A 13656-nucleotide genomic window follows, 5' to 3' on the forward strand; every position below is an offset into this window, starting at 1 on the left:
CCCTTGTATTAACCAGAATTCTTCTCAGCCGGGCTCACTTGGACTCACACTCACGGCCCACTTTGAGTCTGAGTTTGCCCACTTATACGCCCTCGAGGGCAGTGTTCGTAGCACAACACTAACCTACTCGGACAAAAAAGCCACAGAAACACGAAAATACGACTAAACTTTTAAACAAAAATGTATGCTACTTGAAAATAACTCACTGTGGTTGCTTAGTGGCTAAGGTGACGGGCTGCTAACCACGAGGTCGCGGCATCGAATCCCGGCTATGGAAGCCGTATTTCGAAGGGGGCGAACGTTCACGTTAATGAAGCCCTGGTGATCCAAATTTTCGTATTACCCACTAAGGCGTGCATCATAATAAGAAGAGAACGCGTTTGGGCTGGTTGGTGCATGATTCCGAGCAGAAAACAGTGCTTACGAACAGAAACAGCACTGTGGTCTGTGTCTGTCTCTTCGTTCTGTTTTCAGCTCGTCCTCATAATCAGATCGTGGTTCTGGCACGTAAAACCCCATAATTTATTATTATTTTTTTCAAGAGAAAAAAAAATCAACCATAAGATCAAGAAAAAAGAACGAACGGATGAAAGGAATCGTTATCCGATTTAGTAATATTTTGATAGTTCTGGTTCCTCTAAGAATGGAACTATTGCACGTGCAGCGACTTGCTGCAATTTTTCTGATGGTCATTGACCGAACACTTTTCCTATAGTGACAGTGGTCGTCTACCCAAAGTCTGCAGCTGTGCCAAGTGCGTCTTACGGGGAGCGTCATATTTTTTTGCATTGTAGGTGAAGGTGCTCTATGCCTTCTTCAGCTTTTTCACAGGAGCATATAACGCTGTCAGTTCTTCCTTATCTTATACATGACCACATAAAGGCAACAGCATTATGTGGTCCTGATTAACAAAACCGAGCCCTTCAGTTCGCCTTCTCCTCTCGTTTATCTTACACAAGAAACTTTTAATATAGGCTGTGCCTAGCCGAAGTCTACGAATTGTAGTTTCCACAGCACGGCTGGTTTTAATCGGTATATTGAATTGTATGCCGGGGTCTATGTAATATAACCGGGAGTTTTCTGCGCCATTTGCGAACCGAGTCTCCTTGGACAATCGACCGCGGGGAATTTGTTCGAGAAACAACCCTCATCTGACAATTCATCTGTGTGGCGCGCGCCGCACGTGCCATGCTATTAGCATTGGCGTTCCCTATATAATTTCGCAGTGTCCCGAGATCCACTGCAGACTTATGTCATGATGAGAATACTTTTATTATGTGTGTCATATATTAATGTGCTGTTTACTTTTCCTAAGCTGCAGGAGCGGGAATTCGCTCGCCGCTGCTGCCGCTCTTCATCACGCCAGCGTTCTAACAGCGAGTATCTGCAGTCATCGAGTGACATGTGTTCGTGTTTGCTTGTGCGCGCCTGACACCGTGCTTGCCAATTAAGTTAGTAAGCGAATGTTCACAGCAGTTTTACAGCTGATAAAACTACTAACCTTACTGCCTATAGCTTCTAGGGGAGTACGGTAGCGCGATTAAAAGACGGGACAAAAGAAGACACATAGGGACACACAAAGCGCTAACTTCCAACAATGTTTATTATCGAAAACCAAGTCGTACTTATACACTCAGCCAACATAAGTCACAACCACGTGAACAGATTAACAATCAGAGCGATACATTTTGTGATATGTTAAGCCATGCGCAAAAATTTCAGTTCTTTTTCAGAGAGAGCCAACGGTGGTTTGCTGATACATGAATACCCTAGGGCATCAATCTGCTCAGCTTCTATTATAAGTCTAATGAAATTTTTGCGCATGGCTTAATACATCACAAAATGTATCGCGCTGATTGTTAATCTGTTCACGTGGCTGTGACTCATGTTGGCTGAGTGTACACGTACGACCTGGTTTTCGATCATAAACATTGTTGGAAGTTAGCGCTGTGTGTGTCCCTATGTCATCATCATCATCATTTATTGTCCCTTAAAGGCCCCTGTCGGGGTATTACATAAGGGGGGAGCGTATTGACACGTGTACTTGTCTCTATCGGGCGACCACGTTTAGCCGCCTAACAAATGTTATCGCACAGCGCGGGACGCGCTTGCATGTATCCGAACTTTCTGGAAAGTTATCGATGCTTCTATCCGCTGTCTGTTGTCGCCGAACCTTGTGTTATCTGATTTCATCGCTTGACGCGAATGGTGTAGAACTTTGCAGAAGGCATGCGGGTCCCAACGTTTAGTCTGGAACATTCGATGACTGCTGTATAAAAGCCGACGCGCTTGACCCGCTGATCAGATTTTCGACGATCGCCGACTGTGTTCGCCGCTTTCGTTGTGCTATAAGTGTAGCCTGTTTTGTGGGCACAGGTTCGCCCAATAAAAGCTAGTTTTGTATTCCACCGTACTGCTTCTTTCTTCGCCGTCACTACCTCGTGACATCTGGTGGAGGTGCTTTACGTCCATGTACCGGACGCCCCCGACAAGCCGTAATACAAGCCCGGACCGCAAAGACAACACCAGCGCCGTCCCGGAACATCGAGCAAGCCGCCGTCTTCAACAGCTGCCCCCGGAGCACGGACTTCTACCTGAGAAGACCAAGAAGATTGTGGACAAGGCAACCCCAATGGCAGCCCCAGCATCCCCCATCGTGCTGCAGCAGCCCAGGGAACCTCCGACGTTCCGCGGATCAACATTCGAGGACCCGGAAACCTGGCTCGAAACGTATGAGAGGGTCGCTAAGTTTAACAGTTGGGACAGCGACGACAAGCTGCGGCATGTCTATTTCGCATTGGAAGACGCCGCCATGACGTGGTTCGAGAATCGGGAAGCCACCTTAACGACGTGGGACCTTTTCCGAAGCGGCTTCTTGCACACGTTTACAAGCGTCGTGCGAAAAGAGCGAGCCCAAGCTCTACTAGAAACCAGAGTGCAGCTGCCAAACGAGACGATCGCGATCTTCACGGAGGAGATGGCCCGTCTTTTCCGGCACGCCGACCCGGAAATGTCAGAGGAGAAAAAAGTCCGCTTCCTGATGCGGGGCGTCAAGCAAGAACTTTTCGCAGGACTTATTCGTCACCCGCCGAAGACCGTAGCAGAGTTTTCTGCAGAGGCATCGACCATCGAGAAAACTCTGGAGATGCGCACCCGGCAATATAACCGCCAGGGGCTCACGCCGCAGTACGCCATCCAAGGACTGGATTCCGGCGACCTTCAGGAGACCATCAGGGCCATTGTGCGCGAAGAGCTGCGCAAGGTCCTGCCTTCGTCTCAGCCTCAAGTGGCCTCTATCGCCGACATCGTGAAGGAAGAGGTGCACCGATCCCTTGGAGTTCCTGAGATGCAACCAGAACCACCGCAGCCGGAAGCAATGACCTACGCCGCCGCCGTCGCCCGCCGTCAAGGCCCCCCTGCGCGACCGCGCCAAGGTCCTGCAACACCGCAATTCCGTCGTCCACCGCCGCCGCCGCCAGCGCGCCCACCCGTCGCCCAGCGCACCTATACGATGTTGTGCCATTACCACAAGCCCGGATTCCGAATCTGCAAGATGCAGAATCTATCCTGCGAGCGCCCTAATTCTCCCTTCACAAGTCAAGATGCTGAGCCGTCAGGCAGCGGGGTCCTGCGGGAGAAGTTTCGGCTAGCCGCATGTTTGGACGTGTCGGCGTGTGCCAGACAGCCCGGCGCCGCACCTCCCTTTGCCTGGAGGTCTCCGCGCGCGCGAACTTTGAACCGGGTGGCCAGCGCGGTCGCTGGTTGGACCCCTCGGACGACCGTCGTGTGCTGACTTTGTATTGGGCCGTTTGAGTGACAATGGTTCCTCGGGGATTATAAAAGCAGCGTCGCGCTGCCTGAAAAACAGGATCCGCCGACCCACCGGGAGACAGTGTCGCTCCCGACTGGGGGGAGATGTGTCACGCGTTTTCGCCGGACGTCGTCGTGCGAGAACAGTCGCGTTTGTTGTGAGCACTCGGCCCCAGTGCCGACCCGTTCATGTCCTGTATGATAACCTGTATATAATGTATAAAGTCCCTTTTGTTATTCTCATCGACGCCAGGCTCGGAGTCTTCGCTACCAACGCTCTGTCACGAAACGGGTGACGAGCGCTACGGGACCACAAAGCCGTAATCGTGGTGCAGCGGTGAAAGTTCGTAACACTGCTGGCACCGGTTGGATGTCGTAACACTGGTGGCACCGGTTGGGAGTTCGTAACACTGGTGGCAGCGGTGGGATTGACCGGCATCAGCTACCTCGGCGCGGTGAGTGCCTGAAGTTTACCTCAAACACCAGACTTTCTCTGACACAGGTTATAGTAGCTTAGGGAAGGATTTGGTGTTGCATTGTGATAACCTTGTGTGTTTCAAGCCTAGTAAGAGTGTTTTGAAAACCAGGGGATGCTGAGGGGGTAAACAGGGCAGTGTGTGAAATACTTGCATATGTCTTACTAGTAGTGTTATAGTAGCGTACGGCAGGTATATTCAAAAAGGGTAAACAGCAGGAGGACAGTGTGAACGATGGAGAAGTACAAGGTGAAGGAACTTCTCGAAATTTGTGAGGAGTTGGGCATTGAGTTGGGCTCGACCAAAAGAAAGAATGCGATCCTTGAGGTCATGAGGACTGGGGACGTAACGGCTGAGGAAGCCGCTGAGGCCTGGGCGGATATCAATGAACGTCGGGAGGAAAGGAGAGAAAAGGAACTTCGCGAGGAGGAAAAGGAGGAAAGGAGAGAGAGGGAGCGACGTGAGCACGAGCTTAAAATGAAAGAGTTGGAGATCCGAAATAACTCGCCGGCGCCTAGTCTCACTTCTAACGTTCCAAGAATACGCGATCAACTTCCACCCTTTGTCGTCGGAGAGGATATGGCCAAATACCTCGTGAAATTTGAGCACGTCTGCGAACGGAATAGCATTGAGCGATCCCTTTGGGCACAGAATCTGTTAGCCTTGCTTCCTGGGGAGGCATCAGACGTAATAACTTGCTTATCGAAAGAGGCGTTTGAGAGCTACAGTGATGTGAAGGAAGCGCTACTGCGGAAGTACAAATTGTCGCCCGAAGCTTTCCGGCAGAGGTTCCGGTATGCAAAAAAGGGTAAGGAGTCGAATGTTGACTTCGCGTTTCGTCTAAAAGCCGACCTGGTGGAATGGCTGAAGGGTGAAGAGGTTTACGACGACCGCGACAAAATTGTCGAATGCATCGCGTTGGAGCAGTTCTACCGTTGCATTGATGAGGATGTCCGGCTCTGGCTGCAAGATAGGCTAAAGGAGGTTAAGCTAAACAAGGCAGCAGAGTTAGCGGAAGAGTATTACACCCGCCGCAGCTTACACAGCAAGGCAGTGCGTGTAGAAAAAGCAGATAGAAGAGATGGGTTTTACGGGAAGCCCGACGAACGGAAGGAAATCACGCGTCGCGAGTTTCGGGACGACGAGTCCCTTACCAAAGAAACTGTAAGGGAAGGACAGAATGCATCTCAGAATGATGACGATGGTCCGAAACAGCGAAACGAAATGACGCGTTCTTTTGAAAAACGGAAACCGTTAACCTGCTACAATTGCAAAAAGCAAGGGCACATCGCTGCAAGCTGCCCAGAGAGAATTGCTTTTGCAACGATACAGGAAACCCACAAAAACATACGTCTATTGGAGCCCTATGTGCAGGAAATTAAGGTAAACGGCAAGAAGTGCCGAGCACTGCGGGACTCTGCAGCAACTATGGACGTTGTTCACCCGTCTTTCGTCTCCTCGAGTGATTTTACGGGAGAGTGCGTTAGGATACGGCAAGTGGCCGAGAAGGAGAGTGTCTGTTTACCGATCGCAACGGTTATCATTGAAGGAGAGTTTGGGAAACTTAACACCGAAGCCGCTGTGTCAGCCGCCCTCCCGGAGCAATTTTCCTACCTCTTCTCAAATAGCTCGGAGCAGCTGCTGAGGGATCAAGGCAAATCATTCTTTGCCGACGTGGCGTACATGGCCCCCACGCGATCCAAAGCGCGCCCGCTGCCGAGGGAACTTGACTTAGCGTCGGTGAGCGAAAGGCGGTGTGGCACACGGACTGATCAAGGTAACTTGAGTGGCGAGCAGTCACGGGAGAGGCAGAGCTCGGACGCAGGCCTAGACGAGCGGGTCCTGGAAGTGAGTGGGAGTGACGCGTGCAGTGCTAGCCGCGATAGAGACGCGACGCCGCAATTAGGCGACGCGGGCTCCACACTCGCTCCGGTTTCCGCCAGCTGGCAGGAGCAGGCTGCAGTTGAAAGGGAAACTCGGATTCGCGAACAACAGGAAGATTGTTCACTAGGCGATCTGAGGAAGAGCGTCAAACGGGGAGTGAAAAAAAAGGGGGTTTCATTTGGCAAGGAATCTGGCTTATTGTACCGCCGCTACACGGATAAGCAGGGTCGCAAATATAAGCAGCTTCGGATTCCGCGAAAATATCGCCGGGAAAAATGAATGACCTCATTTGCTTCCTCAGAAGTATGTTTTCGGTCCAAGTGATTTCAAGGGGACCGTTCTATTTGTCATTATTATTGCTGATTATTAATTGTTTCTATTTTGGTGTGTTGTTAATTTGAAAACTGATTGTTTGAGCCTTGTGTGCTAGATCGTACACCTGCCTCTTGTTGCAGCGGGAGCAAAAGGGGATAGCGATTTAGCTAGGTTGATTTGAATTATGGCCTTGTCTGGTGTTTGACGGGAGACAGAGGGCACTTGTTCGTGTTAGGTGTTGCCTTTTGCCGGTCGGTTTTGCAAGCTGCAGAACGACCAAGCGGGACCAGTGGCGAGAAGCAAGGTCTTAGGAACGACCCGAGCGGAGCTGGTCAAGGTGCCTTGGCGACGACGCGGTGAGCAGAGCTCCTGTCCTGGCGAGTCGGACCTGGGCACGTGAAGTTACCTGGCGTCCCGACACTGGACGTGAACTTGGACGAGCCTGACGAACGTGCGCGCCTGGCATCCGAGCCACGTGGAGGCAGCTCGTCTTCCCGGCGCCTCATCTGAGGGCGGGGATGCTGTTGTGCCATTACCACAAGCCCGGATTCCGAATCTGCAAGATGCAGAATCTATCCTGCGAGCGCCCTGATTCTCCCTTCACAAGTCAAGATGCTGAGCCGTCAGGCAGCGGGGTCCTGCGGGAGAAGTTTCGGCTAGCCGCATGTTTGGACGTGTCGGCGTGTGCCAGACAGCCCGGCGCCGCACCTCCCTTTGCCTGGAGGTCTCCGCGCGCGCGAACTTTGAACCGGGTGGCCAGCGCGGTCGCTGGTTGGACCCCTCGGACGACCGTCGTGTGCTGACTTTGTATTGGGCCGTTTGAGTGACAATGGTTCCTCGGGGATTATAAAAGCAGCGTCGCGCTGCCTGAAAAACAGGATCCGCCGACCCACCGGGAGAGAGTGTCGCTCCCGACTGGGGGGAGATGTGTCACGCGTTTTCGCCGGACGTCGTCGTGCGAGAACAGTCGCGTTTGTTGTGAGCACTCGGCCCCAGTGCCGACCCGTTCATGTCCTGTATGATAACCTGTATATAATGTATAAAGTCCCTTTTGTTATTCTCATCGACGCCAGGCTCGGAGTCTTCGCTACCAACGCTCTGTCACGAAACGGGTGACGAGCGCTACGGGACCACAAAGCCGTAATCGTGGTGCAGCGGTGAAAGTTCGTAACACTGCTGGCACCGGTTGGATGTCGTAACACTGGTGGCACCGGTTGGGAGTTCGTAACAACGAGGAAGACGGAAATTTGGCGAGCCCCCGACCACCGCCCGCTCTGTTATCACTGCGGAGAAGCCGGCCATGTGTACCGCCGATGCCCATACCGCGACATGGGACTGAGAGGGTTCGCCGTCAACGCGCCGCGTCCACAGCTTGGGGAGCGCCCACGTGACATTGCCGATTACCTAGCCGCCACTCAGTGGAACTCTCGACGACCGTCCCGTTCGCCGTCACCAGGCCGCTACCTGTCGCCGCAGCGCCGTCCATACACTGGCCCAGCCCGGGGCCGATCTGCGAGCCCATACCCGGAAAACTAAAAGCAGCAACCGATGGAGGTGCGGTTGCTGTTCGTCGAACTGACGAAGATCCTCCGCCGCCGACGAAGACGACGAAGAGAATGTTGCCGTCGCTAGCTATCTCCAGCGCGCCGAAGAAGCCCGACAACTCGCCCGCCTACGGATCAAAAACCAGCAGCGTACGGACAGCCGACACTACAACCTCCGACGACGCTTCGTCGAGTACCAGCCCGGCGACCGTGTTTGGGTATGGACCCCGATACGCCGACGAGGACTGAGTGAGAAACTATTGCGCCGCTATTTCGGACCTTACAAGGTCATTCGACGTGTTGGCGCACTGGACTATGAGGTCGTGCCAGACGGCATCTCGCATTCACAGCGGCGCCGCGCACGACCTGAAGTGGTCCACGTGGTGCGTCTTAAACCGTTTTACGGACGCTAACGAACTTCCCTTATTTTGTTGTTTTCATTGCTACGAGTGCTTATTTGTTACTTTCGTTTGTTTGCAGCATCGGGTCGATGCTTTTTAAGAGGGGGGTAATGACACGTGTACTTGTCTCTATCGGGCGACCACGTTTAGCCGCCTAACAAATGTTATCGCACAGCGCGGGACGCGCTTGCATGTATCCGAACTTTCTGGAAAGTTATCGATGCTTCTATCCGCTGTCTGTTGTCGCCGAACCTTGTGTTATCTGATTTCATCGCTTGACGCGAATGGTGTAGAACTTTGTAGAAGGCATGCGGGTCCCAACGTTTAGTCTGGAACATTCGATGACTGCTGTATAAAAGCCGACGCGCTTGACCCGCTGATCAGATTTTCGACGATCGCCGACTGTGTTCGCCGCTTTCGTTGTGCTATAAGTGTAGCCTGTTTTGTGGGCACAGGTTCGCCCAATAAAAGCTAGTTTTGTATTCCACCGTACTGCTTCTTTCTTCGCCGTCACTACCTCGTCCCTTAAAGGCCCCTGTCGGGGTATTACATAAGGGGGGAGCGTATACAAGGTAGAAAAGAACAAAGATAAAAAACATAACAATAAACACAGGGACATAAAGAGAAGCAAGGAACGCAATAGTTAACTCGGTGCTTGCCAATATTGCCTTGAAGCCACAAGCGCCACACATGTCGGCGAAAGGTTAGGGCAGCAGGGCGAGTACACAATGGTTACATGCAGGGAAGAAAAAAAAAACTCAATAGAGGAAAAGGGATAAAATTTCATGAACACAAATCGGAGCAAAAAGAAACATGTCAACCCAGATGATTTAACATCGCCTTAAACCTTGTCGCGTCGTGCTCATTAGTTGTTGAATCGGGCAGCAGGTTCCATTCTTCAATTGCGGTCGGAAAGAAGGACTTGTTAAAAGCATTAGTGGAGCCATGAAGTCGTTGGACGCTATTTGAATTGAATAGGCGACGCGATGTACGAATGGGAGGAGATATAAGGGAACCACGCAGATAGGGGAAATTGAAATATAACTTATGCAATAAACACAGGCGTGCAACTTTTCGTGTGAGAGCTAAGGAAGTGAGGCCAAGTGATAGTTTAATGGAGCTTACGCTGGAATGAAAGTCGTATGTCGACGATATGAAGCGTGCTGCACGGTTATGAACGGATTCAAGCATGTTAATTATGTAGGACTGATGAGGACTCCAGATCGCGGATGCATATTCAAGCCTACTGCGGACAAAAGTTTGATATGCCAGTTTTCGTATGTTAGCGGGGGAAGTGGGAAGTGATCTTCTGATAAAACCAAGTGTGCGTGAAGCGTCGGCCGTGATTTTTGTGATATGATCAACCCAAGTTAATTTGCTATTGATTGTGATGTCAAGGTAACGATAAGATTCTACCTGCAATAGGTCCTCAGAAAATAAAGAGTAAGGATAAATTAAATTAGACCGTTTCCGCGAAATTTGCATAAAACTGCACTTCCTAGTGTTTAATTCCATCATCCACGATGTGCACTAATCTTCAATAAGCTTCAGATCGTTCTGGAGGGCAGCTTGATCGTCTTTAGTATTTATACGCCGGTAGATAACGCAATCATCTGCGAACAGGCGGATGGTGGATGAGATGTTGAGTGGGAGGTCGTTAATAAAAATTAAGAAGAGAAGTGGGCCCAACACAGACCCCTGTGGTACTCCGGAGGTGACACAAGTAGAACTTGAAGGAAGTCCGCCGATTACGGTGAACTGAGAGCGAGATATGAGAAAGTTGTGAATCCAGTCTAAAACAAGTGGGTGAAGGTGAAGACCTGAAAGTTTGTACATAAGACGTTGATGTGGAACACGGTCGAATGCTTTGGAAAAATCAAGATAGATGACATCGGTTTGGAACAAAGAATCAAGGTTTAGGTGAAGGTCCATGGTAAACTCGAATAACTGTGATTCACATGATTAGCCATGACGAAAGCCATGCTGATTTTTGAAGAAGAAGGAGTTGGAATTCAGGCGGGATGCAATATGCGAAGATATAATATGCTCAAGAAATTTACATGGTATGCAAGTTAATGAAATAGGACGATAGTTCGACGGATCGCTCCGGCTGCCAGCCTTGAATAGAGGAACAACTTTGTTAATTTTCCAGTCACTAGGTATAGAACTGTTCGCAAGAGATTGATCAAAAATTATCCTTAGAAAATGAGAAGATACATTTTTTGTGTGTTTTAATATCTTCGCAGTGATGTTGTCTGGCCCGGCGGCACTGGACATGTTTAGTTTGTCTATTAGAGCACAAATGCCAGCAGTAGTGATGTTGATAGGGGGCCATCGCAGGAAAGTTAAAAAAATGTTTGGTGTGGTGTATTCCAGGCAGGCTCATGTGGGAAGACTAATGTAAAATAAGAGTTCATGACGTCAGATCGCAGTTCTGGAGGCACCTGTGAACCATCAGGATATAAAAGGGTAATGCAATGAGTGTTGCTTGATGTGGGTGATAACATCCGCCAGAATTTATTTGGGTTTGTTAGTAGAATGCCATACAGATCATTGTGAAAAAAAAAACTTTCTTTTTGTACACCTAAGGAGACGCGTGTAATCCTGTAGGCACGCAAAATATTTCTTCTATTTAAAAGCCAGCGCAGTTCCTTTAGCTTCACGAAAAAGACGCTTTTTCTTTTGAGAAAGCCTCCTTAAGGAGTTAGAATACCAGGGCTTGTTGGAGTCGCCGCGAATGCTTATCAGCGGAACATAGGTTTCGACCAGTTCTGAAAGTTTATTTTTGAAAGCTAGCCAGTTTTCCTCGACAGACCTATTAGATGCGGATAGCCTGAAATGAAAAAAAAAAGTTCTCAAGCTGTGAGTTGATACGGGCGAAGTCTCCCTTTTTATAATCGCGAATGAACTTAACAGAGCGCTGCCGTTGGGGAAACGGAAGTGATAGGTTGAAAATAACTGTTTTGTGGTGACTGAAACCGTCAGTGCTCGACATGGATTGGATGAGTTCAAAGCTGGACGTAAAGACTAAATCAAGGGTGTTACTGCCAAGTGTGGGAAAGTTTACTGTTTGGCTGAGGTTGAATGTCATGACAACGTCAAGGAAATCTTTCGATTGACGAGAAAATGCGCACAAGTTTCCCCAGTCGATGTCAGGGAAATTAAAGTCACCGCAGAGGATGTTATTGGCTTTAGGAAAACGAGTATTAAGATCGAGCAGAACCGAGTAAATATCAGTAGTAAAGGAACTGACGCTGTCAGGAGGGTGATAACATGCAATAACTATGAATGTGGTTGTGGAAAGGGTAATTCTGATACAAAGAATTTCATGGCAGGAATGAGTCGTAAGAAGAGAAGAATTAAGGCTGGTTTTAATAAAGGCTAAAACACCCCCACCCCTGTGCGAAACCCTATCACGTCTATAGATGAAAAACGGTTTATTGTTGTCAAGCAGTTCCTCGTCTAGGATATTTTCGGAGAGCCACGATTCTGTAAATATAGCGATATCGGTGCCGTTGTCATCAAGAAAAGTTTCCACTGACTCTCTCTTGGGAAGATAGCTACGAATGTTTGCTAAAACAAACGCCATAGTTTCACAAACATGTGGGCGTAACGGCGGCAAGAGTGGCTGACGGTGGGAGGGGAGCCTTGAAGCAGATAGTGACCGCTATGACCCATGCTCTAGATTCTGACCCATACAGATTCCATGCTCTAGCATGGAATCTGTATCAGCATTGTAGACAAACTGCTTGTTACCCATGGTTAACTTATCATACCGTATTTTGTATTTTAAGCCACTTTCTTTACCGAACGCACGAAGTTTCTTTTGAGCTGTACGCACACGCGCTGAAAAATCTTCACGGATTGAAAAGTCAGTTTCCTTGAGCTTAGGGCCAGCAGAAAGGATTTTTCATTTATCTTTAAAATGCGAGAATTTGACTATTATTGGCCGTTTCTTCCTTTGCTCAAAGCGGCCTAAGCGATGCGCTCTTTCAATGTTGGCGGAATCGATTGATATGCTTAACTTACCTGAGCAGAAAGAAATTACGGCCATTTCAGATTGCTCCCATGTTACATCCGCCGCATCGGGCAGTCCGAAAAACAGCAGGTTATTTCGCCGAAGTCGGTTTTCAGAATTGTCACATTTTTCCTTGAGGATTCGAATTTCGGATGAAAGGCTGTGAATATCCGAGTTTGAATTAGGCGTTAGACTGACATTATTGCACTGACTCGTTGCGACAATTTTTTCCAGAGCATCAACGCGCGATGAAAGGCTACTGACCAAGCTTTGGAAATTCGACTGGGAAGCGCGAATCATTGCAAGTTCAGACAGAACGGAATTTTGTGCAAGTTCTAAGCGTGACAAACACTCAGCAATAGAGTCAAGGGACGGGGGAGGACCAGGATTTAACTGGATGTCGCCTGACAGAACAAGAAGCAAGGAGTCAAAGTAAGCATTGACGGCGAAAGAACACATGCACCGATACAAAAACACTTGGCAACGTTTGAATGTGTCTGAGGGGCTCGACACCGCAAGTAAGCATGGATCGCTAGAGCGAGTACATGATGCGCCCGGCAAATAACCAACCTGCAGCAAGAAGAAAGGCATTCCTGTGACCAGGCTCGTAGCGGTGTGGTGCCCCAAGTGGTCCGTGAAGGTTGGGTGCCTTTGTAGCCAAGGCAATGCTTCCGCGCAGATAGTGGCATGGGGTTGCCAGGCGAAGATCCGGTCGAGGGTTGGAAAAGGCGATGACGGTTGGACGATGTTTTCACGCTGGTTCCAGCCCGGCTCTTCGCAAATTCCTGCGCCGGTGGTGACGTTGCAGCCAAGGCAGGATAACATCGGCGAGATTTGCGACAGCAAAAAAGCCTGCAGCAAGAAGAAAGGCATTCCTGTGACCATGCTCGTAGCGGTGCGGTGCCCCTTTTGCGGTGCCCCTTTTGTGTCTTCTTTTGTTCCGTCTTTTAATCGCACTACCGTACTCCGCTTGAAGATGCATTACCAACAAGCCCACATTGCAACCCTCGTGCCTATAGCTGTTCAGTAATTTGCTATCGCAATCAATGCTTTGCCTTTCGGGCGAAACTGCCACTTTTTTTCCAGAAACGTCAATTTTTTTGTATGTTATGTATTCTAAACCTCAATTGTAAGGAATTCGCACTTTTTGTTGCGGTTTGTTGATGTATGCATAACTCTGTATACGTATGTTATACCATTCCTCACGT

General features: G+C 49.5%; 1 protein-coding gene across 1 annotated transcript in view; it reads right to left on the reverse strand.

Moving 5' to 3' along the window:
• stumps (DBB domain-containing protein stumps) overlaps nt 1-13315 on the reverse strand; it is a 166268-nt gene extending 152953 nt beyond the window's left edge. Inside the window, exon 1 of the mRNA XM_070524877.1 lies at nt 13019-13315. The gene's annotated coding sequence lies outside the window, so the exon portion shown is untranslated. The remainder of the gene's footprint in view (nt 1-13018) is intronic.
• Between the last annotated feature and the right edge of the window lie 341 nt (nt 13316-13656).

Source organism: Dermacentor albipictus, chromosome 1, assembly GCF_038994185.2.
Source record: "Dermacentor albipictus isolate Rhodes 1998 colony chromosome 1, USDA_Dalb.pri_finalv2, whole genome shotgun sequence".
In the NCBI taxonomy this organism is placed as follows: Eukaryota; Metazoa; Arthropoda; class Arachnida; order Ixodida; family Ixodidae; genus Dermacentor; species Dermacentor albipictus.